Source organism: Bombina bombina, chromosome 1, assembly GCF_027579735.1.
Source record: "Bombina bombina isolate aBomBom1 chromosome 1, aBomBom1.pri, whole genome shotgun sequence".
NCBI lineage: Eukaryota > Metazoa > Chordata > Amphibia > Anura > Bombinatoridae > Bombina > Bombina bombina.
The window spans coordinates 100,925,734-100,951,726 of NC_069499.1; the positions used below are offsets into that span (position 1 = coordinate 100,925,734).

General features: G+C 41.5%; 1 long non-coding RNA gene across 1 annotated transcript; it reads left to right on the forward strand.

Annotated features, from left to right (window-relative positions):
* The first annotated feature begins 15,326 nt into the window (after positions 1–15,326).
* On the forward strand, positions 15,327–16,668 carry LOC128636384 (uncharacterized). Its single transcript, XR_008398697.1, has 3 exons — positions 15,327–15,383; positions 15,553–15,702; positions 16,590–16,668. It is a non-coding gene; the product is annotated as an uncharacterized LOC128636384 (long non-coding RNA).
* Positions 16,669–25,993: the final 9,325 nt, after the last annotated feature.

The following is a 25,993-nucleotide window of genomic DNA, read 5'->3' on the forward strand; positions in this document are numbered from 1 at the left end:
TTAAATTTACACTACTGTTACACCAGATATGAGTGGTGGCACTGGGCAAGTGGGCCTGGCACACACGCTGGCAGGCAGGCAACTGCAATTAGATTACACAAGCAGACTGATGTTTCACAGTCAAAAAAGTTTTTTGTTTTTTAATTTACACTACTGTTACACCAGATATGAGTGGGGGCACTGGGCAAGTGGGCACAGTATACGCTGTGAGCCTGGCACACACGCTGGTAGGCAGGTAACTGCAATTAGATTACACTAGCAGACTGATGTTTCACAGTCAAAAATGTTTTATTTTTTTAAATTTACACTACTGTTACACCAGATATGAGTGGTGGCACTGGGCAAGTGGGCCTGGCACACACGCTGGCAGGCAGGCAACTGCAATTAGATTACACTAGCAGACTGATGTTTCAAAGTCAAAAAAGTTTTTTTTTTAAAATTTACACTACTGTTACACCAGATATGAGTGGGAGCACTGGGCAAGTGGGCACAGTATACGCTGTGAGCCTGGCACACACGCTGGCAGGCAGGCAACTGCAATTAGATTACACTAGCAGACTGATGTTTCACAGTCGAAAAAGTTTTTTTTTAAAATTTACACTACTGTTACACCAGATATGAGTGGTGGCACTGGGCAAGTGTGCCTGGCACACACGCTGGCAGGCAGGCAGGCAACTGCAATTAGATTACACTAGCAGACTGATGTTTCAAAGTCAAAAAAGTTTTTTTTTTTTAAATTTACACTACTGTTACACCAGATATGAGTGGTGGCACTGGGCAAGTGGGCCTGGCACACATGCTGGCAGGCAGGCAACTACAATTAGATTACACAAGCAGACTGATGTTTCACAGTCAAAAAAGATTTTTTTTTTAATTTACACTACTGTTACACCAGATATGAGTGGGGGTACTGGGCAAGTGGGCACAGTATACGCTGTGAGCCTGACACTCACGCTGGCAGGCAGGCAACTGCAATTAGATTACACTAGCAGACTGATGTTTCACAGTCAAAAAAGTTTTATTTTTTTAAATTTACACTACTGTTACACCAGATATGAGTGGTGGCACTGGGCAAGTGGGCCTGGCACACACGCTGGCAGGCAGGCAACTGAAATTAGATTACACTAGCAGACTGATGTTTCAAAGTCAAAAAAGTATTATTTTTTTTTAAATTTACACTACTGTTACACCAGATATGAGTGGTGGCACTGGGCAAGTGGGCCTGGCACACACGCTGGCAGGCAGGCAACTGCAATTAGATTACACAAGCAGACTGAAGTTTCACAGTCAAAAAAGGTTTTTTTTTTAATTTACACTACTGTTACACCAGATATGAGTGGGGGCACTGGGCAAGTGGGCACAGTATACGCTGTGAGCCTGGCACACACGCTGGTAGGCAGGCAACTGCAATTAGATTACACTAGCAGACTGATGTTTCACAGTCAAAAAAGTTTTATTTTTTTAAATTTACACTACTGTTACACCAGATATGAGTGGTGGCACTGGGCAAGTGGGCCTGACACACACGCTGGCAGGCAGGCAACTGCAATTAGATCACACTAGCAGACTGATGTTTCAAAGTCAAAAAAGTTTTTTTATTTTAAATTTACACTACTGTTACAACAGATATGAGTGGTGGCACTGGGCAAGTGGGCCTGGCACACACGCTGGCAGGCAGGCAACTGCAATTAGATTACACTAGCAGACTGATGTTTCACAGTCAAAAAAGTTTTATTTTTTTAAATTTACACTACTGTTACACCAGATATGAGTGGTGGCACTGGGCAAGTGGGCCTGGCACACACGCTGGCAGGCAGGCAACTGAAATTAGATTACACTAGCAGACTGATGTTTTAAAGTCAAAAAAGTATTTTTTTTTTTTTAAATTTACACTACTGTTACACCAGATATGAGTGGTGGCACTGGGCAAGTGGGCCTGGCACACACGCTGGCAGGCAGGCAACTGCAATTAGATTACACAAGCAGACTGATGTTTCACAGTCAAAAAAGGTTTTTTTTTTAATTTACACTACTGTTACACCAGATATGAGTGGGGGCACTGGGCAAGTGGGCACAGTATACGCTGTTAGCCTGGCACACACGCTGGTAGGCAGGCAACTGCAATTAGATTACACTAGCAGACTGATGTTTCACAGTCAAAAAAGTTTTATTTTTTAAAATTTACACTACTGTTACACCAGATATGAGTGGTGGCACTGGGCAAGTGGGCCTGACACACACGCTGGCAGGCAGGCAACTGCAATTAGATCACACTAGCAGACTGATGTTTCAAAGTCAAAAAAGTTTTTTTATTTTAAATTTACACTACTGTTACAACAGATATGAGTGGTGGCACTGGGCAAGTGGGCCTGGCACACACGCTGGCAGGCAGGCAACTGCAATTAGATTACACTAGCAGACTGATGTTTCACAGTCAAAAAAGTTTTATTTTTTTAAATTTACACTACTGTTACACCAGATATGAGTGGGGACACTGGGCAAGTGGGCCTGGCACACAAGCTGGCAGGCAGGCAACTGCAATTAGATTACACTAGCAGACTGATGTTTCACAGTCAAAAAAGTTTTGTTTTTTTTAAATTTACACTACTGTTACACCAGATATGAGTGGTGTGGCACTGGGCAAGTGGGTCTGGCACACACGCTGGCAGGCAGGCAACTGCAATTAGATTACACTAGCAGACTGATGTTTCACAGTCAAAAAAGTTTTTTTTTTTTAAATTTACACTACTGTTACACCAGATATGAGTGGTGTGGCACTGGGCAAGTGGGTCTGGCACACACGCTGGCAGGCAGGCAACTGAAATTACATTACACTAGCAGACTGATGTTTCACAGTCAAAAAAGTTTTTTTTTTTTTTAAATTTACACTACTGTTACACAAGATATAAGTGGTGTGGCACTGGGCAAGTGGGCCTGGCACACACGCTGGCAGGCAGGCAACTGCAATTAGATTACACTAGCAGACTGATGTTTCACAGTCAAAAAAGTTTTTTTTTTTAAATTTACACTACTGTTACACCAGATATGAGTGGTGGCACTGGGCAAGTGAGCCTGGCACACACGCTGGCAGGCAGGCAACTGCAATTAGATTACACTAGCAGACTGATGTTTCACAGTCAAAAAAGTTTTTTTTCTTAAATTTACACTACTGTTACACCAGATATGAGTGGTGGCACTGGGCAAGTGACTTGGCAGGCAGGCAGCTGCAATTAGATTACACAGGAAAAAAATAAAAATAAATAAAAAATTATGTTCTAGCCCTAAAAAGGGCTTTTTGGGGTGCTGTGCTTACAGCAGAGATCAGATGAGTCCTTCAGGACTGTAGTGGACACTGAATACACTAGCCTAGCTATCAATTTCCCTATTAAATCACCAGCAGCTACACTGTCCTTCCTCTCACTAACAATGCAGCTTCCGAATGAATCTAAAATGGCTGCTGTTCAGGAGCTGGGAGGGTCTGGGAGGGAGGGTCTGCTGCTGATTGGCTGGAATGTGTCTGCAGACTGTGAGATACAGGGTCAAAGTTTACTCAATGATTACGAATAGGGGGTGGATCGAACATTGCATATGTTCGCCCGTAGTGGCAACCGCGAACATGCTATGTTCGCCGGGAACTATTCGCCGCCGAACTATTCGCGACATCACATCACGCGACTTCAGTTATGGCAGCAAGGCAAAGAGATAAAAGAAACAAGGCCACCTTGGAAACCTCTGCAGACATACATTCCATCAGTGCCAACCCACCGCAGATGAACAAACCAATAGATCTACAATCATTAGTTACAAGTACTGTATATCCGAAGCCTTGACTCCTAAATTCGACGTTCTTAAAAATGAGATTAAGCAGGACATCCTTTCATTAACAACTGAAATACGTCAATTTTCTAACAGACTGTCTGAGGCAGAACAAAGAATTTCTGACCTTGAGGACATCATGGGAGGTCATAACTCAAAGATAGAAATTATAAATTCCAAGCTTTTAAAAGAACAGACCAAGCTAGAAGATTTAGAGAACCACACTAGGCGGAATAATCTTAGCGTGATAGGGGTCCCAGAAGAAAAACAATACTAAAATCTTAACATGCTATTAACAGTCACAATACCACAGCTCTTATAAATCCCACAATCTCAACCACTAAAAGTCTTAGAAAGAGCCCACAGACTAGGGTGGAAAACAACTGAGAAAGGGAACCCCAGGCCTAGGCCAATCATCGCCAAAGTACTAAACTACCAAGATAAACTTTTACTATTACAATCTTTAAGAAAAAAATCAACCTATATTCCTTGGTGATGCTAAAATAATGCTTTTCCAAGATTTCTCAGCTGAGACATCAGCTAAGAGGAGGGAACTGGCCCTAATTTTCACCAAAATAATCAATCAGGGTTACCGAGCTACTCTTTAATATACAGCCAGACTGAAAATAACAATTGACAATCACACACATCTTTTTGAAACAGCTAGGGATGCAGAAAAATGTATTGATCAGATGCTTTCCCCGGGATAAGATAGGGACTGCAATTAGTATTTATTAATTCAGCTTATTTCCATGAAGGTTTTTAAATATGCCAGTTCCTGTGAGGGCTGTCCCTGGGGCCTTGTATGATCCACGGCCAGCTGGGGCTAGGTATGGGAAACATTGTTGTCTTGTTTTGTTTTTGTTTTTTATTTTTGTTTCATTTCTGTTTTGTTTTTGTCTTGTTTTTGTTTGGCTTGAGTTCTGTGTTGTTTTGTTTTATTTTGTCTTGTTTTGGTTTTGTTTTGTCTTGCTTTGTTTTGATTTGTTGTTTTGTTTTGTTTTTTGCTATGTTTTATTTTGTTTTGCTTTGTTTTTTTGTCTTGTTTTATTTTTTTTATTTTTTTTTTCTTCTCTTCTTCCCATTCCTTTTTTTTTAGATGGTGGATGTGGCAGGTGGATTTAAGTTAACGTCTTGGAATATTGGGGGTATTACATCCCCTATTAAACGGAAAACAATAATCTCTCATCTAAGAAAAATAAATACAGATATTGCTTTCCTACAGGAAACACATCTAAAACTGGAAGAAGTTCTCAAGCTTAAATGTTCATGGGTCAAAGAAGTCTTTGCCTCCTCCAGTGTGAAAAGGAAAGGAGGTGTTGCGATTCTTCTAGGGAAAAAATTAAATCATGAAGTTCTTCATACCAACGCAGATACAGAGGGGAGGTTTCTAATGATAAAAATTAAAATATCTAAGACATTGGAAGGCAATTCAGGCCAGTATTATGTCATATGTGGAAGGCTACCTGATAGTAGGAGGGGATTTCAATATGGCACCACAGTATCCCTTAGACAGGTTAAGACAGAATTCCTTTGGTCTTAGAAGTAAAAGAGATCATTTAGAATCAAAACTGTTCACTAGACTTTTTCGAAATCTAAGTGTTAGGGATTTGTGGAGGTCACAGAATCCTGACACAAGAGACTTCACATGCCTCTCTAAGGCACATAAGTCCCTCTCTAGGATTGATTTACTTTTGTTAGATGAAAGGCTGTGTAAAATGGGAATAACATCTGGGATTCTTCCTATTTGTATATCGGATCATGCTCCCATCTTTATTGATTTTCAGCTTAGTGACCTTGCTTCTAGGAATCGTCTGTTCTATTTTCCCCTTTATCTGGCATCAGATTTTAAGTAAAAAAATTGTCTTAAAACTAAGTTTGAAGAATATGTTTCTTTTAATCAAGAATATATCAATTGTCCTGCTATTTTCTGGGAAGCCGCAAAGGCAGTCCTTAGGGGGGGGGGGGTATTAGCTTACAGTATAAACAGGACAAAGAAAATTAAACTAAGGGAAAAGGAAATTTTGAGGTCTGTAACGCATATAATCATCATTTACTAGAGAATATATTGGAGAGCTGGGCAAAATATACATCTGCATTAAAGGAAAGGGACTCTTTTCTTGTATATAGAGCTTAGCAAAAAGAAATGAGATTTCAGGCCAAGTTTTACAAGTATGGAAATAAAACCAGAAAACTTCTGGCAAGTCTAGTCAAGAGGGATAAAGGTTCATATCTAATTGATTCTCTTCAAAGCGAAGGTAAAATTTTAACGAGCCCAGAGGAGCTCCTGAACATATTCTCAGATTATTATCAGATTATTATCAAGGTTTATATTTCTTTAAAACTTCAAATAATCTTAATCGCAAGGATTTTGGAGTAAAATTTCTTTCCCGACTTTAGCATCCGAGATGGTTGAAACTCTCAACTCTCCTATCTCTGAACTAGAAGTATCTAGATCAATTCTCAAGACCTCTCCTTGAACAAAGCCCCGGGCCCAGATGCTCATCCCAATGAATTCTATAAGATACTATCTCCTGCAATTAAAACACACTTAGCCTCACTTTTTTTTTTTTTTTTTTTTTTTTTTAAAACAAGCTTTATTGACATAAAATGAAAAATGTTTACAGACATGTAAGCCAGTATGACAAAAATGAAAATCACAAAAGAAGAAATCTTACAGGCAATCTGAAAGCTTAGGGCATTACTGCCTACATTGAAAATATAAGGTAGTCCGTAGTGTCCTGTTGGGTAAGGGCTTTCTGGAAAACAAAGCTTGCAAATTTTTTTTTTTTTTTTTCAAAATCAAACAACAGTTATTATAATCACAGAAAAAGGAGAAAAGAAAGAGAAGAGAAAAAGAAAACAAAGGAGGAAAGGGAAAAATGTGTTACGTGACTTGGGTAGTGAGATATCAGTAAGTGAAATAAAGTTCGCAATGTAGTAGTCTTGGAGTGTCAGAGTGCATCAATTATTATAACGCCATAAAATCTAATAAAACATTTAAACCGGGATAAGAACTTGGCTGGAACGTCTGTAAAGCTTTTAATTGCCAGTCCTGTCAAGATAGAGTTTCATTAGGGACTATTGCATGGGGAGAGGTCACGTCAGTAGAATGAATATATGTTTCCCAATAAAGAGACATTGCGCAGTAAAAGTCAAGCCTGTTAGTCTTAAGATAATGATATTTTTCTAGGGATAGAAGGAGCGTGACATTCTGTGTCCAGTCCCTTGTGGTGGGTATCGTCTTCTGCTTCCATAGTCTTGGGACCAGTTGTTTTGCGCTACTAATCATAATATATAATAACGTAGACTTATATTTGCATTTGACCTTAGAGGGCTTGTTAAATAACAGTACCAAAGGGTCATAGGGAATCTCGTGGGAGAGGGCTTTCTGGATCTCTCTATGTATATTTCGCCAAAAGGGTTGAAGTGTAGGGCATTCCCACCAGATATGATATAGTGTGCCTGTCTGTTTGCAGTCCCTCCAGCATAAGGGGTCAGTGGACCCGTAGATCTTAGCTAGCCTACTTGGGTGGAGATACCATCTGCCCAAGAGTTTCATATTTGTCTCAGTGATACTCATTGAGGATGGTGCTTTACCCATTTGTTGGAAAATGGTGTCCCAGGTCTCTGGGGGGAAAATGAAGCCCAACTCTGCTTCCCAAACTCTGGTGTATGGTGGGGTTTTTTTGGAGTGTATGGTTAATAAAAGTTTATAAATCGATGAAAGCGTGCCTCTCGTTGGCTGTGTAGACCAACAAAGCATCTCGAAGGAGTTGAGGCTCCTAGTAATGTTAGCTTTGTCTTTGTGAAATTTAATAAAGTGGGACAATTGAAGATATTCAAACCATCTATTGAAATATGGGATGTTTTTATCTACTAGAGTGGATTTTGGCAGAATATTGCCTCCCTCCATCACAGAATAACAAGGTAACCCTGCTGCGGTGCTGTAGGAACCCTCTGCCCTTAGCCTCACTTTTTAATGATATGTATATTGAAGGTAATTTGGCCTCTTCCAGTTTTGCTGCTTCCTATACCACCTTAATTCTAAAACAAGGGAAGGACCCTGATAAGAAAGAATCATACAGGCCTATAGCCTTGTTAAATACAGAATACAAAATATTTACGTCCATTCTAGCTTCAAGGCTTCAATCCCTTCTACCTAGCATCATACATAAAGACCAGGCAGTAGCTATGAGTTTTGCGCCACAAAAATGTTTCACAAAACTCATAACTAAAGTGTTACAAAGTACACTAACAACCATAAACTACCTATTAACCTCTAAACCGCCACCCTTCCGCATCGCAAACACTATTTAAAACTTATTAACCCCTAATCTGCCACACACACACATCGCAACTATTAAAAATGTTTTATTAACCCCTGATCTGCCGCTCCCAACATCACAGACACTAATAAAAAATGTATTAACCCCTATTCCGCCGCTCCCGACATCGCCGCCACTATAATAAAGTTATTAACCCCTAAACCTCTGGCCTCCCACATCTCTGCAATTAAATAAACCTATTAACTCCTAAACCTTTGTCTTCCCACATCTCTGCCACTAAATAAACCTATTAATCCCTGTTCAAATCAGCCAATAGGATTTCAGTAGCTCTCATCCTATTGGCGGTTTTGAACAGTCAATAGGATTTTAGAAGCTCTCATCCTAAAGCCTGATTTGAATTTGAAGAATCAAATCAGCCAATAGGAATGCAAGGTACACCTTTTTGAAACGGCTACCTTGCATTGAAGCTTCAGTGTACAGCGGTGACTGTATAAAGCGGACGCTCTGCGCTGGATGTCTTCGCCGTTCCACCGGGATGAAGATAGAAGACGCTCCTGTGATGCATGAAGATGTCGCTGCCTGGATGAAGACTTCTCGACGCCTGGATGTCCGGACTTCAGCAACCGTGAGTAGATATTCTGGGGTTATTGTTAGGTTTTTGGGGGGTTTATGGGGTGTTTTTTTTTTCAGATTAGGGTTTGGGCTTTTGAAAAAGAGCTGAATGTCCTTTTAAGGACAATGTCCATGCAAATGTCCCTTTAGGGGCAATGGGTAGCTTAGATTTTTTATTTTGGTGGGTTGGTTGGGAGGTGGGTTTTACTGTTGGGGGGACTTTGTATTTTTTCTACAGGTAAAAGAGATAACTTATAGCAATGCCCTACAAAAGGCCCTTTTAAGGAATATTGGTAGTTTACTGTAGGCTATATGGGGGTTTATTTTGGGGGGGCTTTTTTATTTTTATAGGGCTATTAGATTAGGTGTAATTGTTTTTATTTTTGATCATTTTGTTTATTATTTTTTGTAAGCTTAGTGTTTTTTATTTTTCGTAATCTAGTGTTTATTATTTTCTGTAATTGTAGATTTTTTTTTTGTAGTGTTAGGCTTTTTTTAAATTTGTAATTTAGATTTTTTTAATTGGTAGTATTTTTTATTTTATTAGAATAGTTAGGTTAGGTTCATTTATAGTTTAATGTTAGGTTTATTTTTATTTCAGAGGTAAGTTTTTATTTATTTAAATATAGTTATATTGTAATTTTAATTTAAAGTTAGGGGGGGCGTTAGGTTTAGGGGTAATAGTTTAATTTAGTGTTTTGCGATGTGAGGGCTGGCATTTTAGGGGTTAATAGGTTTATTTGGTGACAAAGATGTGGGAGGCCGGAGGTTTAAGGGTTAATAGGTTTATTTAGTTGTGGAGATGTGGGAAGCAGGAGGTTTAAGTGTTAATAATTTTATTATAGTGTCAGCAAAGTTGGGGAGCGGCGGAATAGGGGTTAATAACTTTATTATAGTGGCTGTGATGTCGGGGAGTGGTGGAATAGGGGTTATTAACTTTACATAGGTGGAGGCAATGTCGGGAGTGGCAGATTAGGGGTTAATAACTTTATTTAGGTGTCGCAATGTCAGGAGCGGCAGATTAGGGATTAATAACTTTATTCAGGTGTCGGAGATGTCGTGCGGCAGATTAGGGTTTTTTAGATTTGGGGTTTATGTTAGGGTGTTAGGTTTAAACGTAACTTTTTTTCCCCATAGACATCAATGGGGTTTGCGTTACGGAAATTTTTCATTCCGCACTTCAGGTGTTTTTTCTTACACTCTCTCCCCATTGTTGTCTATGGGGGAAAGCCTGCACGAGCACGTGAAATCAGCCCTTGGATTTTGTGAGGTACGTGGCTTATCGCCACCATATCGCACGCACAAGGAGGCTTTTCAGTAACTCGTAATGGCAGCGCTATGAGGGTGAAATAACAAAACCTTTTTGGCTTTAGTTTAGCACTCTGTTTAGTGCAAAACTCGTAATCAAGTTGAAAGTCAATTGAAAACCAGCGTTTCTTTGTATGTTCCTATCTAAACGTAATCAACCTCCAGTTAAAGGGATATGAAACTTAAACATTTTCTTTTGGGAATCAGACAGAGCAGACCATTTTTAAAAGAGTTTCCAATGTCTTTCTATTATCAAATGAGTTTTGTTCCCATGATATTCTGTGTGAAATAGATATCGAGGTTGGCATCTGGAGCGCTACATGGCAGGAAATAGTGCTGCCCTCTAGTGCTCTGGCAAATGTATAACATTCTTTCAAAGCTGCTGCCATATAATGCTCCAGAAATGGGACAGCTACTAAGCTTACGCCCCTGCTGTTCAACAAAAGATACCAAGAAAACAAAGAAAACGTTGTTTAAAATCCACATGCTCTTTCTGAATAATGAAAGAAAAACATTGGGTTTCATTTACCTTTAAAGGCACAGTCTACACAAACATTGTTATTGTTTAAAAAGATAGATAATGCCCTTACTACCCATTCCCCCGCTTTGCACTCAAAACATTGTTATATTAATATACTTTATAACATTTAGACCTCTAAATTTCTGCCCGTTTCAAAGGCTCTATATTGGCAGCCTCTTAATCACATGCTTTAGTACTTGCTTTTCACAACAGGAGACTGCTAGTTCATGTGGGCCATATAGATAACATTGTGTTCATGCCCGAGGAGTTATTTAAGAGTTAGCATAACACAGTACTAATTGCAAGTCAATAGATAATAAATACAAAGTCATGAGATCAGGGGGCTGTCAGAAGATGCTTAGATACAAAGTAATCACAGAGGTAAAATGTATATTAATATAACTGTGTTAGTTATGCAAAACTGGGGAATGGGTAATAAAGGGATTATCTATCTTTTAAAACAATAACAATTCTATTGTGGACGGTCCCTTTAACCAAATTCTGACAGTAACATTTTTGTAATACAGCTTCACAGCACACTAAATCATCTCTAACGCTCAACCTTTTGGCTACTGGATTTCTCTATCAGTGTTGTAGACATAACAGGTCATTCAATATTATTTTCCCTTTTTCAGAAGGGAAGATAAAGTTTAATTTTGCAAAAGTTGAAGATTTATGGCCAAGCTTTTCAAATGTATCTGTGTGACAACAGCACCCCCTATAGGTTACAAATAAACAATTCACTAGAAAAAAATGTTTGAACTTCTCAGATTCAACAACCCTGACTTCTTTGATTTTCAGTATTAAAGTGTTTGTTGATACTCAGTTAACATGTTAATTACCATTAAATACAAAGTTAGAAATATTGCTCAAATCAATTTTTAAGCTTGTACAATATCTCCCTAGATTTTAGTAATCGGACAGGGTTGCAAAGTCAAGATGTTTCTGGAGATGCAGAAGTAGGAGTTACGAGTGTCTTTGTATTGTTGGGCAGTCTGTGGGCGTGGCTTGGTAATTCCAGGGAGGAGCCAGGGTATGAGAATGTTAATTTATGATTGCAGTGAAGTGTTTGAACATTTAAAAAAAAATTTAATTATAAAATTACTAAAGATGATATGAAAATATTAATTACACACAAATATATTGCAAAGGTTTTTTTAATTACAAATAATTAACATTTTATACTACAATCCTAAAGTGTTTAATGTCCCTTTAAAGGTCTACTCCAGAATTTGTATTGTTTAAAAAGATAGATAATCCCTTTATTATCCATTCACCAGTTTTGTTTAACCAACACTGTTACTTAATATACTTTTTACCTTTGTGATTACCTTGTATCTAAGCATCTTCTGACAGCCCCCTAATTTAAGTTCTTTTGATAGACTTGCATTTTACCCAATCAGTGCTGACTCATAATAACTCCACAGGAGTGAGCACAATATATATTTATGTATATATAGTTATATATAAATACATACAGTAGATATGTCAAACAGTCAGTTATATACCATATCCCTTTAAAACACTTTTTAATACATTTATTTCAATAGCAAACATAAACTTTATATTTAATATAGATGTAGATGTTTTTTATACTTTTATTCTAGCCCTGACACTTTACATTAGGTCTAAAGTCTCACTAATTTTTGAGCTCAAGCCTACCAAATAAGTTACAATTTGTAATATGAGGGATGTTTATCACGGCCTTTCTATACATTGAAAGTATATGGTACGCTAAAGAGATTTTGGCCATGCTAAACATGGTAATTATTTTTTACCGTGGACCTGTAATACCAGATTGTGCGCTAGTCTTAGCATGGGCCTGCAATACTGATATAGCGCACCCTGAGCTATCAGTGGGTCATTGTTATTTCTGATTTTTCCCTGGAGCTGCAAAAGTAAGTGTAGAGGAGCGCATGTAGCCCTTAGGCCGCCAGTTAGCCAGTACTAAAGACTGCTGTAGCCAAGGATTTTGCCATATATGGGTTAGGTTATACTTGTCTCTCTAATTTGTAAATTATACAAAAACCAAATGGAAGGACAGCAGACTGGAAATGCTAACTTGCTGCTGAAAAGCCAAGAACTGCATTTGCTATGGGGATGTGAAATAAGCATCCATAAGATCTAGTCACAGAAGATATATATCCTGTGTTATTAGATTGATTAGAAGCAGAAGACACCTAGGGGCCGAATTATCAAGCTCTGAATGGAGCTTGATGCCTCGTGTTTCTGGCGAGCCTGAAGGCTCTTGCGGAAACAGGGGTATTTGGCCCCATTCAGGCCATGATAAATCGACCCCTTAATCTTGAACTTGAAGATAAGGAGTTGTTCAGGGCCCTGAGATCCAACACAGCCCCCATGAACCATCCTTGTTTATAATGTTGCTTTCTAACCTGTGACAGACTGAAAACATTACAAAAACACATGATTGACAAGCCTTCCTCTCATGAAATCGGTTGTATGAGAGCAGTGGCCCTTGATGTACAAGACATTGTTTGTGCAATGATAAATTCCAGCAGTTAATGATGCTTCTCTCCCTGTGTATGCAGGCGGACATGTTACCCTACTTGGGAATCTTTCTACCCACAGTTTACTAAACAGGGCCCTCAGTATCAATTCAGAGGGCAGTATTTTTGTTACCATTTTATAGAAGCTGAGGATAATATGATTATTAATACATACAGAAAGAGAAGCGCTCTCTATAAGCGCTCAATAACTTATTGTATGGCGATTTACAACCTAGGAGCAGCCTCTTTTAGCCCAATTGTGCTTTTCACAGAGGAGAACTTTTGTGAAGTATATCAGACTGATCCCGCCTAACAAGGTCAGTCCAGCCCGAAATACAAAACAGAAAAAGAAGTGCTCTCTAAGGAACAAACAACAGCTCAATAGCTTGTTTTATGATAATTTGATTATTACCAGTGTATAGATACTTAGCATCACAATGTATTGTAGCTTATGTATTATGATAAAAATTATAAAATTATACACTATAATAAAATATAGATAATATTCCTTGACATATTAATATCATTTTACAGAACAAGGGATTACAAAACCCTATGCTATTATAAAAAACAGATTCATAATTATCATTGGGTAAATCTGTTTGGTCAGATGTTGCCAAAGGAAATGATGTCACAATATCACAACTTCACACAATACAACAGTGACATCACTCACTATTATACCTCAGCTGCAGCCAGTCAGCACAGTCATTTTCTGTGAGAGTGGACTACAGCTAACATGGCTTGTTTCTACTTGGCGATTTATATATTTCTTTATATATTCCAAACTGTCTTGGGTACACCTGTGAGCACCCCGCAAGGTAAAGTATATATTCTTCCTCATTAATGACTTCAGTGTGTTATAGATAATCTCTTCCTGTAGGCTGTACTGTCTGATGTGTCTCCTTGCTACAGAGGGTTAATTAACTATTATGGGGGTCAATTACAAACCTTTAGCAAAATGTATATAATATTTTTATACAGAAAACCATCATTGAAGTCTGTTGGGACGTTTTTAGATGTGTAATTTCATACATTTTTCTACAAGATTGTGATTGAACCCATTATGTTTTCTTGGATTATAAACTCAATACATCACCTTTATCTACTGGCTACACAGACTGCAGATCATAAGAGTTGTTTTATTATTGTGTTATATTTATATTGTTCTTGAGGTGTCACAGACATAAAAATAAATCAGGGATGTCACATAACTTGGCTTGGATGTCATCATTATCTACTTGTGTATCAACTGATAAGGCATTTCACAAAGATCCTTGCGCATGTGCACTATTTACTTATATAGTTATGTAGGACATTAATTGTGTGATGTTAGAACAACAGCAAAAATAGTTCTTTTATTTTGTCTTTGTACATAGGGATGACTCTGGGACCAATGAATAGTGAGGCATTCAAGACTGCATTAGCAAATGGTAAGGATATAACACTAGTCAGTCTAATGATGCATTCTGTGTTTACAGGCTGTATAGTTTAAATGCATTATTTAATAATTGTGTTAGATTTAGAGAGTTTGATAATAATTATAAAAAAATCTGAATAACAAGCATTTATTTTATATACTTCTAACTTTTATTATTCTTTTTTTACAGGATTTCTGGCTGGACTGAATAAATCAGGTAAGCGAATAAAAAATTGCTTTTATTAAAATAAAATTGTAGAATAACTCTCATACACATCTAGTTATGTGCCCTGTAAAATATACTACAGTTATATTAATATACTATCTGGCAGATAATACTTCAGTGACCCTTTAACTATTACTTCTGTCAGTCACTGCAGTCATTTACAGATTCTAATTCATATGATGTCATCATTACCTCACAAACAGCTTGATACATAGGTGTCATTTAATAACACAACACTTGTTAAACACATGGCCTGCTAAAGGTAGAAGATATAATGTGCCACGTTTATTTAATTGTACTTAATAATGATCTCAATACTGGTAAAGTCTATTAATAATTATGTTTTACCTGCTGTTTCTTTACAGTATACGTATTTGCTGGTGTGGGAGTCTTTGCCCTCGTAATTATTATAATTGGAGGATGGGCGCTTAGGAAGAGCATCCGGTAAGTTTTACATACAAATTAAATACAGAGCTCCCAACTGTTCTGTGTTTTGTGGTGCAGTCATGGTGTGGAGCTCTGTGTTGTTATCTTTTACAATGATTTCCCTTTTATATAAACTCATCAGGTTAATGACTAAGTATGTTATGACAAAAATATCATTTTAATATTGTTTTTCCTGTTTTTAGAAAATCTAAACTTCCTGATGAGGAGCAGCCAAACATCAGCCCCGTCATCAGGAAAGGTAACAGAACTTACATGCTGTTTATATGAGGGGAAATGTAACTCATTAGTAAGGATGAAATATGGAAGGTTATAGGGGAGACTGTATGGCACAAGACTAGGGGTTAGCACAATAGGCTAATACAAGAATATACAAGAATATGTCATTTCATTTTATTTTTATTTTGTAGCTTCTCTGAAAAAGGAGAAGATAAAAAAGAAAACAAAGAAAGAAAAGAAGGAGAAAAAGGAGGTGGAACAGAAGGAGGAAGACGAGGAGGAAGTGATAGGAGAGAAGGAGGTGAAGGTGCAGAAGAAGAAGGATGAAAACTCAGGGGAAGGTGAGAAAAGACAACAGAAATAAACATAAATAAAAAAAATAATAATAATAAAGCACCTGGGAAAGAACAGGAAATAGAATAGTAGGAAATAGGAAACTGTGTAAAGGGGGTAATGAATAGATAAGGACATTAGTAAGAAAAACCAGTGAGAGGGTAAAAGAAAGAGAGAGGGCAGGTTAGAAGTTATAATGAAGGTTGCTTTTGTTTAATGTAATATATAGGGGATTATTTTGGGCCTTGGGGCAAGTTATAAATATGTAAAAGTGCAACAAACGTTAAAAGTACCATTAAATAGGGTGAATTGTAAAAGTTTAAATTTTGACAATAACCCTTTGATAAAATCAATTATGTAGAACAAATTTTAGTTAAGACAGGAATAATCCTCACAATACTTAATGAATCACTCGAGATCCCCTCAACTAATAGTAAATAAAAAGTCTCACTTTACACACAATGGAGAATAAATGATATAAACCTAACCCTAGGTAGGCAATTCATTCTCATTAGTGTTATACTATATGAATACAAAAGTAAGTAACACATTTTATATTTATATAGCAACAATCACAGTTAATCTTTTGCATTGTGAATTGTACTGGTCTGGTAGAACTCACAGATATAGATGTCATATTGCTATCTATATCAGAATAAAATACAAGACAGATTAAATATGCTTTAATACTGGTTAATATCAAACATAGCAATATCCCATGAGGGGATAAAAGGGACAAATGATCATTTATATAACATGAATGGGTGATATGATATATGAATAAATATGGGGAAATGTATAAAATTGCTATTTATAGTCCTCCATAAGATACATAATGTTATAAGAGTAAGATTTCCTAATTTGTAATTCTTTTTTAATTTCTGTTGTAAAATAGCTCCAATTGAAACCAAAGAGAAAGCAGTGCAGACAGACAGCACACAAGAAGTAAAATGGAAACTTTTGGAGTTTTGGATCAATAAAGACCTAGAAGTACAGAGACGGAGAGAGGAAGAACTAAGGGAGGAGGAAGAGTTCTTTAGCTGAAAGAACAACTGAAGCTAAATTGTTTACATCAGAGCCCCTCTCTTATATCTACCAGAGCTACGTGTACCAGCCAGGGCTCTGCCTCTTCTGCCACTCCTCTGTGCCAATATGTCCCGCCCCTGAGAAACCATCTTGTATTGTCATCCTTCTTATCTCTACCTCTTATTGGGAATTCTCCATGGTTACTAATTAATAAAAATTAGACCAAGTAAATTTAATGTGTCAACTTTCTTTTTTTATCTTTATTTTTTTTTATTTTTTTTATACTTAAAATGGTACATGGGTGTACAACAAGAAATGTATAGATAATTTATTAGTGCACATAGGATAATTTCTCAGGCTCTCAAGCTTTGAATTGACAGAATTCTATTTTACAATAGAGAACGTATGCTGTCGGCATTTATTGATGTGCAGCGGACATGATCCGCAATATCGGATCATGTCCGCTCGCACAATGATATTTTGCCCCTTAAATCCCAACTCCAAATGTGCATAAGTGATCCCAGGGATTACTTATCAGTGGAAATGAATGCTGCAGTAGAACTCCAAGGGTTAACCTCAAATAAAACAGATCAATGCTGCCAATGGTGAAGTCCTGTGAGACTACAGGGTTAATTCACATGTAAGTTGTATACTCACATACTGCAGAGCTTCACATCAAGCTCTAGATATAAAAGCTATGGGAGACTCCAGTAGGAGCAGATAGAAGTGAACTCAGATGAATGTTAAAACATTTTATTATTAAAACACTAGTCCTAAAGCCGTGTACACGGGCCATTTCTTGCAGTACAGCAGGCCATTTTTTGCAGTACAACTTTCTCTCTCCCCTTTTCTTTTGCTCTCTCACTCTCCCCCCTCTCTTTTACTCTCTCTCTCTCCCCTTCTCTTTTGCTCTCTTTCTTTCCCCCTCTCTTTTGCTCTCTCTCTATCCCCCTCTCTTTTGCTCTCTATCCCCCTCTCTTTTGCTCTTTCTCCCCCGCACTCTCTTTTGCTCTCTCTTCTCCCCCTCTCTTTTGCTCTCTCTCCCCCTCTATTTTGCTCTCTCTCTTTCCCTCTCATTTGCTCTCTCTCTCTTTCTCTCCCACTCTCTTTTGCTCTCTCTCCCCCATTTTTTGTCCTCTCCCTTCTCTTTTGCTCTCTCTCCCCTCTATTTTGCTCTCTTTCTCCCTCTCTCTTTTGCTCTCTCTCCCTCGCTCTTTTGCTCTCTCTTCCCCCCTCTTTTTCTCTCTCTTCGCCACTCTTTTGCTCTCTCTCCTATTTTTGCTCTCTCCCCCTCTTTTGCTCTCTCTCCTCTCTTGTGCTCTCTCTCCCCTCTCTTTTGTTCTCTCTCCCCTTCTCTTTTGCTCTCTCTCTCCCTCTTTTGCTCTCTTTCTTTCCTCTTTTGCTTTCTTTCCCCTCTCTTTCACTCTCTCCTCCCTTTCTTTTGCACTCTCTCCTGCATCTCTTTTGCTCTCTCTCTCCCCTCTCTTTTGCTCTCCCTCTCCCCCCTCTTCTACTCTCTCTCTCCTCTCTTTTGCTCTCTCTCCCCTCTCTTTTGCTCTCTCTCTCCCCCCCTCTTTTGCTCACTATTACCTCTCTTTTGCTCTCTCCCCCTCTCTTTTGCTCTCTCCCCCTCTCTTTTGCTCTCTCCCCTCTCTTTTTTTCTCTCTCCCCCCTCTTTTTCTCTCTCTCCCATCTCTTTTGCTCTCTCCCCCACTTTTGCACTCTCTCCCCCCTCTTTTGCTCTCTCTCCCCTCTCTTTTGCTCTCTCCCCTTCACTTTTGCACTTTCTCATCCCTCTCTTTTGCTCTCTCTACCCCTCTCTTTTGCCCTCTTTCCCCCTCTTTTGCTCTCTCTCCCCGTCTTTTGCTCTCTCTCTCCCCCCTTTTGCTTTATCTCCCTCTCTTTTGCTCTCTCTCATCCTCTTTTGCTCTCTCTCCCCTATCTTTTTCTCTCTCTTCCCTCTTTTGCTCTCTCTTTCTCTCTCTTTCTCTCTCTCTCTCTCTCTCTCTCTCTCTCTCCTCTTTTGCTCTCTCTCTCCCCTCTTTTGCTCTCTCTCCTCTCTCTTTTGTTCTCTCTCCCCCCTCTCTGTTGCTCTCTCCCCCCCTCTTTTGCTCTCTCTCCCTTCTCTTTTGCTCAATCCCCCCTCTTTTTCTCTCTCTCCCATCTCTTTTGCTCTCTCACCCTCTTTTGCACACTCTCCCCCCTCTTTTGCTCTCTCCCCTCTCTTTTGCTCTCTCCCCTTCACTTATGCACTTTCTCATCCCTCTCTTTTGCTCTCTCTACCCCTCTCTTTTGCTCTCTCTCCCCCTCTTTTGCTCTCTCTCCCCCTCTTTTGCTCTCTCTCTCCCCTCTTTTGCTTTATCTCCCTCTCTTTTGCTCTCTCTCATCCTCTTTTGCTCTCTCTCCCCTATCTTTTTTTCTCTCTCTCTCTTTTCTCTTTTGCTCTCTCTCTCCCCTCTTTTGCTCTCTCTTTCTCTCTCTCTCTCTCTCTCTCTCTCTCTCCTCTTTTGCTCTCTCTCTCCCCTCTTTTGCTCTCTCTCCTCTCTCTTTTGTTCTCTCTCCCCCCTCTCTTTTGCTCTCTCTCCCTTCTCTTTTGCACTCTCTCCCTTCTCTTTTGCTCAATCCCCCCTCTTTTGCTCTCTCTCCCCTCTCTTTTGCTCTCTCTCTCCCCTCTTTTGCTCTCTCTCCCCCTATTTTGCACTCTCGCACCCTGTTTTGCTCTCTCTCCCCTCTCTTTTTCTCTCTCTCTTCTCTTTTGCTCTCTCTCTCCCATCTTTTGCTCTCTCTCCTCTTTTGCTCTCTCTCTCCCCTCTTTTGCTCTCTCTCCCCCCTCTTTTGCTCTTTCTCCCCCCCTCTCTTTTGCTCTCTCTCCCCCCTCTTTTGCTCTCTCTCCCTTCTCTTTTGCTTAACCCCCCTCTTTTTCTCTCTCTCCCCTCTCTTTTGCTCTATCTCTCCCCTCTTTTGCTCTCTCTCCCCCTCTTTTGCACTCTCTCACCCTGTTTTGCTCTCTCTCCCCTCTCTTTTTCTCTCTCTTTTCTTTTGCTCTCTCTCTCCGATCTTTTGCTCTCTCTCCTCTTTTGCTCTCTCCCCCTCTCTTTTGCTCTCTCTCTCTCTCCCCTCTCTTTTGCTCTCTCCCACCTCTTTTGCTCTCTCTTCCCCTCTCTTTTGCTCTCCCCCCCATCTCTTTTGCAACTCTCCCCCCTCCTTTGTGCTCATGGCTTGCCGGAAACACAAGTTAGGAAGCAGCGGTTAAAAGACATCCCCAGAAATCAACCCGATCAAATACAATCGGGTTGATTGCCACCTCCTGCTAGCGGATCTCTCTCCCCCCTCTTTTGCTCTCTCTCCCTTCTCTTTTGCTCAATCCCCCCTCTTTTGCTCTCTCTCCCCTCTCTTTTGCTCTCTCTCTCCCCTCTTTTGCTCTCTCTCCCCCTCTTTTGCACTCTCGCACCCTGTTTTGCTCTCTCTCCCCTCTCTTTTTCTCTCCCCCCCCTCTTTTGCTCTCTCTCTCCCCTCTCTTTTGCTCTCTCCCACCTCTTTTGCTCTCTCTACCCCTCTCTTTTGCCCTCTCTCCCCCTCTTTTGCTCTCTCTCCCCCTCTTTTGCTCTCTCTCCCCTCTTTTGCTTTATCTCCCTCTCTTTTGCTCTCTCTCATCCTCTTTTGCTCTCTCTCCCCTATCTTTTTCTCTCTCTCTCTTTTCTCTTTTGCTCTCTCTCTTCCCTCTTTTGCTCTCTCTTTCTCTCTCTTTCTCTCTCTCTCTCTCTCTCTCTCTCTCTCTCCCTCCTCTTTTGCTCTCTCTCTCCCCTCTTTTGCTCTCTCTCCTCTCTCTTTTGTTCTCTCTCCCCCCTCTCTTTTGCTCCCCCCCCCCTCTTTTGCTCCCTCTCCCTTCTCTTTTGCTCAATCCCCCCTCTTTTTCTCTCTCTCCCATCTCTTTTGCTCTCTCCCCCTCTTTTGCACTCTCTCCCCCCTCTTTTGCTCTATCTCCCCTCTCTTTTGCTCTCTCCCCTTCACTTATGCACTTTCTCATCCCTCTCTTTTGCTCTCTCTACCCCTCTCTTTTGCTCTCTCTCCCCCTCTTTTGCTCTCTCTCCCCCTCTTTTGCTCTCTCTCCCCTCTTTTGCTTTATCTCCCTCTCTTTTGCTCTCTCTCATCCTCTTTTGCTCTCTCTCCCCTATCTTTTTTTTTCTCTCTCTTTTCTCTTTTGCTCTCTCTCTCCCCTCTTTTGCTCTCTCTTTCTCTCTCTTTCTCTCTCTCTCTCCTCTTTTGCTCTCTCTCTCCCCTCTTTTGCTCTCTCTCCTCTCTCTTTTGTTCTCTCTCCCCCCTCTCTTTTGCTCTCTCTCCCCCCTCTTTTGCTCTCTCTCCCTTCTCTTTTGCTCAATCCCCCATCTTTTGCTCTCTCTCCCCTCTCTTTTGCTCTCTCTCTCCCCTCTTTTGCTCTCTCTCCCCCTCTTTTGCACTCTCGCACCCTGTTTTGCTCTCTCTCCCCTCTCTTTTTCTCTCTCTCTTCTCTTTTGCTCTCTCTCTCCCATCTTTTGCTCTCTCTCTCTCCTCTTTTGCTCTCTCTCTCCCCTCTTTTGCTCTCTCTCCCCCCCTCTTTTGCTCTTTCTCCCCCCTCTCTTTTGCTCTCTCTCCCCCCTCTTTTGCTCTCTCATCCCTCTCTTTTGCTCTCTCTACCCCTCTCTTTTGCTCTCTCCCCTCTTTTGCTCTCTCTCCCCCTCTTTTGCTCTCTCTCTCCCCTCTTTTGCTTTATCTCCCTCTCTTTTGCTCTCTCTCATCCTCTTTTGCTCTCTCTCCCCTATCTTTTTCTCTCTCTCTCTTTTCTCTTTTGCTCTCTCTCTTCCCTCTTTTGCTCTCTCTTTCTCTCTCTTTCTCTCTCTCTCTCTCTCTCTCTCTCTCTCCCTCCTCTTTTGCTCTCTCTCTCCCCTCTTTTGCTCTCTCTCCTCTCTCTTTTGTTCTCTCTCCCCCCTCTCTTTTGCTCTCCCCCCCCCCTCTTTTGCTCTCTTTCCCTTCTCTTTTGCTCAATCCCCCCTCTTTTTCTCTCTCTCCCATCTCTTTTGCTCTCTCCCCCTCTTTTGCACTCTCTCCCCCCTCTTTTGCTCTATCTCCCCTCTCTTTTGCTCTCTCCCCTTCACTTATGCACTTTCTCATCCCTCTCTTTTGCTCTCTCTACCCCTCTCTTTTGCTCTCTCTCCCCCTCTTTTGCTCTCTCTCCCCCTCTTTTGCTCTCTCTCCCCTCTTTTGCTTTATCTCCCTCTCTTTTGCTCTCTCTCATCCTCTTTTGCTCTCTCTCCCCTATCTTTTTTTTTCTCTCTCTTTTCTCTTTTGCTCTCTCTCTCCCCTCTTTTGCTCTCTCTTTCTCTCTCTTTCTCTCTCTCTCTCCTCTTTTGCTCTCTCTCTCCCCTCTTTTGCTCTCTCTCCTCTCTCTTTTGTTCTCTCTCCCCCTCTCTTTTGCTCTCTCTCCCCCCTCTTTTGCTCTCTCTCCCTTCTCTTTTGCTCAATCCCCCCTCTTTTGCTCTCTCTCCCCTCTCTTTTGCTCTCTCTCTCCCCTCTTTTGCTCTCTCTCCCCCTCTTTTGCACTCTCGCACCCTGTTTTGCTCTCTCTCCCCTCTCTTTTTCTCTCTCTCTTCTCTTTTGCTCTCTCTCTCCCATCTTTTGCTCTCTCTCTCTCCTCTTTTGCTCTCTCTCTCCCCTCTTTTGCTCTCTCTCCCCCCTCTTTTGCTCTTTCTCCCCCCTCTCTTTTGCTCTCTCTCCCCCCTCTTTTGCTCTCTCATCCCTCTCTTTTGCTCTCTCTACCCCTCTCTTTTGCTCTCTCCCCTCTTTTGCTCTCTCTCCCCCTCTTTTGCTCTCTCTCTCCCCTCTTTTGCTTTATCTCCCTCTCTTTTGCTCTCTCTCATCCTCTTTTGCTCTCTCTCCCCTATCTTTTTCTCTCTCTCTCTCTTTTCTCTTTTGCTCTCTCTCTCTCCCCTCTTTTGCTCTCTCTTTCTCTCTCTTTCTCTCTCTTTCTCTCTCTCTCTCCTCTTTTGCTCTCTCTCTCCCCTCTTTTGCTCTCTCTCCTCTCTCTTTTGTTCTCTCTCCCCCCTCTCTTTTGCTCTCTCTCCCCCCTCTTTTGCTCTCTCTCCCTTCTCTTTTGCTCAATCCCCCCTCTTTTGCTCTCTCTCCCCTCTCTTTTGCTCTCTCTCTCCCCTCTTTTGCTCTCTCTCCCCCTCTTTTGCACTCTCGCACCCTGTTTTGCTCTCTCTCCCCTCTCTTTTTCTCTCTCTCTTCTCTTTTGCTCTCTCTCTCCCATCTTTTGCTCTCTCTCTCTCCTCTTTTGCTCTCTCTCTCCCCTCTTTTGCTCTCTCTCCCCCCTCTTTTGCTCTTTCTCCTCCCTCTCTTTTGCTCTCTCTCCCCCCTCTTTTGCTCTCTCTCCTTTCCCTTTTGCTTAACCCCCCTCTTTTTCTCTCTCTCCCCTCTCTTTTGCTCTCTCTCTCCCCTCTTTTGCTCTCTCTCCCCCTCTTTTGCACTCTCTCACCCTGTTTTGCTCTCTCTCCCCTCTCTTTTTCTCTCTCTTTTCTTTTTCTCTCTCTCTCTGATCTTTTGCTCTCTCTCCTCTTTTGCTCTCTCCTCTTTTGCTCTCTCCCCCCCCTCTTTTGCTCTCTCTCTCTCCCCTCTCTTTTGCTCTCTCCCACCTCTTTTGCTCTCTCTTCCCCTCTCTTTTGCTCTCCCCCCCATCTCTTTTGCAACTCTCCCCCCTCCTTTGTGCTCATGGCTTGCCGGAAACACAAGTTAGGATGCAGCGGTTAAAAGACATCCCCAGAAATCAACCCGATCAAATACAATCGGGTTGATTGCCACCTCCTGCAAGCCGCTCTCTCTCCCCCCTCTTTTGCTCTCTCTCCCTTCTCTTTTGCTCAATCCCCCCTCTTTTGCTCTCTCTCCCCTCTCTTTTGCTCTCTCCCCTTCACTTATGCACTTTCTCATCCCTCTCTTTTGCTCTCTCTACCCCTCTCTTTTGCTCTCTCTCCCCCTCTTTTGCTCTCTCTCCCCCTCTTTTTCTCTCTCTCTCACCTCTTTTGCTTTATCTCCCTCTCTTTTGCTCTCTCTCATCCTCTTTTGCTCTCTCTCCCCTATCTTTTTTTCTCTCTCTCTTTTCTCTTTTGCTCTCTCTCTCCCCTCTTTTGCTCTCTCTTTCTCTCTCTTTCTCTCTCTCTCTCCTCTTTTGCTCTCTCTCTCCCCTCTTTTGCTCTCTCTCCTCTCTCTTTTGTTCTCTCTCCCCCCCTCTCTTTTGCTCTCTCTCCCCCCTCTTTTGCTCTCTCTCCCTTCTCTTTTGCTCAATCCCCCCTCTTTTGCTCTCTCTCCCCTCTCTTTTGCTCTCTCTCCCCTCTTTTGCTCTCTCTCCCCCTCTTTTGCACTCTCGCACCCTGTTTTGCTCTCTCTCCCCTCTCTTTTTCTCTCTCTCTTCTCTTTTGCTCTCTCTCTCCCATCTTTTGCTCTCTCCCTCCCTCTTTTGCTCTCTCTCCCCTCTTTTGCTTTATCTCCCTCTCTTTTGCTCTCTCTCATCCTCTTTTGCTCTCTCTACCCCTCTCTTTTGACCTCTCTCCCCCTCTTTTGCTCTCTCTCCCCCTCTTTTGCTCTCTCTCCCCTCTTTTGCTTTATCTCCCTCTCTTTTGCTCTCTCTCATCCTCTTTTGCTCTCTCTCCCCTATCTTTTTCTCTCTCTCTCTTTTCTCTTTTGCTCTCTCTCTTCCCTCTTTTGCTCTCTCTTTCTCTCTCTTTCTCTCTCTCTCTCTCTCTCTCCTCTTTTGCTCTCTCTCCCCTCTTTTGCTCTCTCTCCTCTCTCTTTTGTTCTCTCTCCCCCTCTCTTTTGCTCTCTCCCCCCCTCTTTTGCTCTCTCTCCCTTCTCTTTTGCTCAATCCCCCCTCTTTTTCTCTCTCTCCCATCTATTTTGCTCTCTCCCCCTCTTTTGCACTCTCTCCCCCCTCTTTTGCTCTATCTCCCCTCTCTTTTGCTCTCTCCCCTTCACTTATGCACTTTCTCATCCCTCTCTTTTGCTCTCTCTACCCCTCTCTTTTGCTCTCTCTCATCCTCTTTTGCTCTCTCTCCCCCTCTTTTGCTCTCTCTCTCCCCTCTTTTGCTTTATCTCCTTCTCTTTTGCTCTCTCTCATCCTCTTTTGCTCTCTCTCCCCTATCTTTTTTTCTCTCTCTCTCTTTTCTCTTTTGCTCTCTCTCTCCCCTCTTTTGCTCTCTCTTTCTCTCTCTCTCTATCTCTCCTCTTTTGCTCTCTCTCTCCCCTCTTTTGCTCTCTCTCCTCTCTCTTTTGTTCTCTCTCCCCCCTCTCTTTTGCTCTCTCTCCCCCCTCTTTTGCTCTCTCTCCCTTCTCTTTTGCTCAATCCCCCCTCTTTTGCTCTCTCTCCCCTCTCTTTTGCTCTCTCTCTCCCCTCTTTTGCTCTCTCTCCCCCTCTTTTGCACTCTCGCACCCTGTTTTGCTCTCTCTCCCCTCTCTTTCTCTCTCTCTCTTCTCTTTTGCTCTCTCTCTCCCATCTTTTGCTCTCTCTCTCTCCTCTTTTGCTCTCTCTCTCCCCTCTTTTGCTCTCTCTCCCCCCTCTTTTGCTCTTTCTCCCCCCTCTCTTTTGCTCTCTCTCCCCCCTCTTTTGCTCTCTCTCCCCTCTCTTTTGCTCTCTCTCTCCCCTCTTTTGCTCTCTCTCCCCCTCTTTTGCACTCTCTCACCCTGTTTTGCTCTCTCTCCCCTCTCTTTTTCTCTCTCTTTTCTTTCGCTCACTCTCCCATCTTTTGCTCTCTCTCCTCTTTTGCTCTCTCCTCTTTTGCTCTCTCCCCCCCCTCTTTTGCTCTCTCTCTCCCCTCTCTTTTGCTCTCTCCCACCTCTTTTGCTCTCTCTTCCCCTCTCTTTTGCTCTCCCCCCCATCTCTTTTGCAACTCTCCCCCCTCCTTTGTGCTCATGGCTTGCCTGAAACACAAGTTAGGAAGCAGCGGTTAAAAGACATCCCCAGAAATCAACCCGATCAAATACAATCGGGTTGATTGCCACCTCCTGCTAGCGGCTCTCTCTACCCCCTCTTTTGCTCTCTCTCCCTTCTCTTTTACCCAATCCCCCCCTCTTTTGCTCTCTCTCCCCTCTCTTTTGCTCTCTCTCTCCCCTCTTTTGCTCTCTCTCCCCCTCTTTTGCACTCTCGCACCCTGTTTTGCTCTCTCTCCCCTCTCTTTTTCTCTCTCCCCCCCCCCTCTTTTGCTCTCTCTCTCCCCTCTCTTTTGCTCTCTCCCACCTCTTTTGCTCTCT